General features: G+C 46.5%; 1 protein-coding gene across 1 annotated transcript in view; it reads right to left on the bottom strand.

The window, feature by feature from the left end:
* The window catches only part of LOC141439356 (uncharacterized), a 1,011,003-nt gene that overhangs the window by 931,969 nt on the left and 74,889 nt on the right, over positions 1-4,145 (bottom strand).

Genomic DNA, 4,145 nt, shown 5'->3' with positions numbered 1-4,145 from the left:
TAGTCAAAAACAACTAATTGAATGGGAGGTGTACTCTGCAACCTTACGGTAGGTATTTTTTGTAGGGAAGCAATCCGCCGCCATGGCCACCTGTCAACACGACCGTACCATAAACTATACGTACTAACTATATACCACATATGTAATATAATGTAGACTGTATACCATAAACTGTCCTTTCCGTGCTCACGTTGAAGATGGCTGGTACAGTCACCAGCATTAATATCTGCTACAGCGGAGCGTGCAAAAATATTCTGACACGTCCTTCCGGCCCCAGAAATAGAGTCGTATCAGATGTTTATGCACGCTTGTTGTGTCAGATATTGGTGCTGGTGACTGTACAAGAGCTTGGGCTCCGACCGCGCCTGGCCACCCAGCTCGGCTTGCCGGCTCTTCGGCGGGCTCGAGTCATTATTTAAAGCAATTTGCAGTTTATAGCACAATTAAGTCGGCGGGTCTAATTTGAGTCTATTTCTATCTAAACGGTTACCGAGCGAGCTGCGAATTTATTACACGCGCATTCACATTTAGTTCGTCAAACGTTTTAATCATGCGGTTATTAAGACTCGTTAAGCCGAGTCGTGACTCATTTGTTAAAAGTAACTGGAGCGGCATGAATCGCCCGATGCCCATAGTATTAAGGAGTACGAGTAGCCATTCTACAAAGAAGATTCGAACACTCGCTGCCCACGCGCCGATCAAGATTATGCAAATCAATTCATTGACACATATTTTGAGATACCAATCCGACTCAACCCGTCTGAGTTCTTGTCGTTTATTCTCAGTCGGGACTAACGTTAGTCTTTCCGAAACGATGTAGCATAAAAAATTATGATTGCTTTCATATAACTGTCCCTTAGCGTCCCAAGTCCGAGGTCGGCTCAATAGGAGCACCCTTTGGCATGCTAAGTTAAAATCACTTGCTGAGCGGTTCTCCTGTAAGCTGTTAAAGCCATCTGTCTGAGGCTAACAGCACAGTCGTCCGTTCGAAAAAAATGTTTTTTTAATATCATCCGCAGCGGCGTGTCGTCGGAACTGCACCGATGTGTGTCGACTGAAGACCCGCCGTGCGGGCTCGGCGCGAGGGCCGTTTGCTGGATCACACATCCACCCCAACATTAGCAGTAGCCATCGTTACTGCGTAACGAGCCTTCTCGTACTACAATAATCGCTGTCTAGTGGCACATCTACCGCTATTCTTCTATGGCCAGCCCTACTCGATAGTTGAATCAAACACTTAATACCGAGAAGCGATTAGCGGGTCGTCTTCCAATATCGACGTCGTGTCCCGGCGTTCCGGCCCCGCCCGCATGGTAATGTGATGCCACCGCACAAGTATGCAGCGCGCGCGGGCATCGCCCGCTCCCGGCGCTTACGATTGTATGTTTTGTCAAATAACTACTAATGCCGTTAGCGTTGCTGGGCGTCCCGTCCATGTAATATGATATTGTCATTGAACAGATATGGCTCGGATGACGTTTGTTGTTGTTTCGCCCACGTGTAATTCATCACACTGAAACTATCGCTAGACAAAATTGAAAGTTCTCTTGATCAGTGTGCATGAAAGATCGGTGTCAGGATCGAGTTACGCGCGGAGCGGGTGCGGCTCGTGTTGGTGGATTCTCTCGCGACGCGATTTCTTCCGCAGCGAGCGCGGCGAGTTCGCGGCGGTGGACGCTGAGGCCCTGTGCTGGGGAACTGTGCGCACGACTTGTAACATAACATCAAGATCGCTTTGTATCGATATAAAGAGGTGTTCGATGCTGATACAAAAATAAATTGGAGCATCCATCTCGTGGGCGGGACAAATGGCCGATGGGCCGCGATCTCGTATCGAGCGTTGATCGGCGCGGCCGCCGCCGCCGCGCGACACAAAGATCACTGATTGATAGATCGTTTATGCGTTGTCGCCCTTGTGATGAGAGTGACTGTCAAAAATATGTCAACAATATCAATGCGTTTGATAATCGGAACAAATGGGTTTCTTTTCCCTTTTGAGACGTAAGTAGGAGATTTAATATCAAGAAGGGGATAACTTAAAATGTTGTTAGTAATTAGATTGCCACCAATATGAATTTTCTATATATATATATTAATTAGCGGCGCATGCGCAGCAGCTGGGTCCCACGCTGTGACTGACTCTGCACGACGAGAGGCTCCCCGACAGTTTGACGCAGCAGGCAACGCGAGGTCGCCGTCGCACGCGCTTGTATGGTATCGGCAAGAGTAAACAACATGCTCTAAAGAACTGCAGCTTAATATAATATTATGGTTGGTCTGTGACTTGATGAGTTAGTTAACTAAATTTAGACACATGCAACATCTGCATCATTTGAGAGTACGATGCACCACGGTGACGTTTAATAAGCGAGCGATCTGCGCCTACGCATGCGCTGTGCACTCGCATTGGGCATAGAAGTCGGATGGCCCGGCTTGGTTTAAGTGAGGTCATTTATTATATTTGACGTGAATCTCGCGATTCAATGACTGCATCCGACAAGCCGGTAACGCCTTCAAGTCAGCTATAAAAACTGACCTTCGCCGCAGTCGCAGCCGACCGCGCAAGTCCGGGCGTAGCTTACTGGACCCAATAACATCTCGCGCGGCGGCGTGACGCAACTGTTTACATTCGAATTGCTAATTGACTTGACGATTCTCTGAGTAGTTATAATACTCGTTTTTATGAATGGAAACACCGCGTGGTCGATCGGAAACGTACGCAATAGTCAAACTCCAATTTGATGATCTTTGCCCTGACAGTGGGGATGGTTTGTCACGGTCTGGTGGACTACCACGTTTTGGTACGTACGTGAATGCTGAGATCGTTCTGCAATTATCTTTTGCCCATTTGGAACAAACAGCGGGCTAGTGCGGTTAGAACGAATATATCTCTTTACACAAACACGTAAACCACAAAAGATAGTGCGTCGTAGACAGTATACAGCGGACAGAGACTTGTAAATATTGATCCCTATCTGTATACGCATAGAGCTGGCAGCCCGTGCCTGGGCAGGGCTGGTCACGGCGCGCCGGGAGCAAGGCCGCCGCCCGCTGGAGCGCGGATAACGCGTCTCTGCTGCGGCGCTAGTGCGGGAGCTGACTGCCGATTACTTTCCATAAAGTACATATAAAATGTGTTTTTATCAATTTAGCATTATGCCGCGGCTTTAGCCTCATAGAAGAATTCAAAATTGACTAGCTCTTTATAACGTAGAAATTTCGAAAAATCATTTCTTAGTAGGTACACATCTCTATGATTATCATGGAGTGCCTAATTTAAAATCTCTAAATATAGCTCCAGTGGTTTCGGTCGTGTGTTGTCAGTCAATCAGTCACGTCACTCTGAGATACAGACAGGGAAAAGACATTAGAGTGCCTTCGTGAAGTCTAGGTGCCTAAATGATGGTACTAGTTAAATCATAAAACCTTTCGGCGGACTCTCTGGATGCCTCATGTCTTCTGTAAAATTAGTGCGAACATGAGTAAGTAGAATATTTATTAATCGGTGTTTTGTTATTGCACTACACACACACGTATCGACTAAAAACCAATCCAAACCATGGAGTTTCATTTAAAAGTTCTAACTTACATTGATGGTTAAGTTTCTGCTCTCAATTTGGCGTAAAAACACATTTCACTAGTGATTTGGAACTCAAATGCACAATCTTCTTTATGTGTTGTTCTATGTATTGATGTCGATTTGCAACATTATAATAAAATATAATTGTGTACTTATGTGATGATGTTGATTTTGCAATATTGACTCAATCACAATATTGATGTTATTATAAGCAGGCCGGAGTGCTGGCTCCCGGCCCACCGCGAACCGCACCCGCGGCCGCGGTGCCGCGACTGAAAAATCAGTTTGGATTCAATCTGCATACTTCTCGCTAGTTGACAAACAATCTCTCGTTTACAAAATACGCTGGTGTGGTGTCGGGGGTGGCATGCCATGTTCACACTGCTGAAAGGCTGGGAAGTGCTCGCCGGCTCGCTGCTGCGCGAGGGGGGCGATGATGGTACGAAAAAGCCGACTCTGGAGACGCCTACTGAATATTTGCTCTCAATTCTCTCTACGGTGTTGATGGGACGGTGGTCTTGTATTAAATTGCGAACTCAGTATAATTCGATTACCTTTGTTACAG

The sequence above is a fragment of the Choristoneura fumiferana genome, chromosome 20, assembly GCF_025370935.1.
Source record: "Choristoneura fumiferana chromosome 20, NRCan_CFum_1, whole genome shotgun sequence".
Taxonomy (NCBI): domain Eukaryota; kingdom Metazoa; phylum Arthropoda; class Insecta; order Lepidoptera; family Tortricidae; genus Choristoneura; species Choristoneura fumiferana.
Note: the sequence above shows the minus strand (reverse complement) of the source record. Positions and strands in the feature narration are given on the sequence as shown.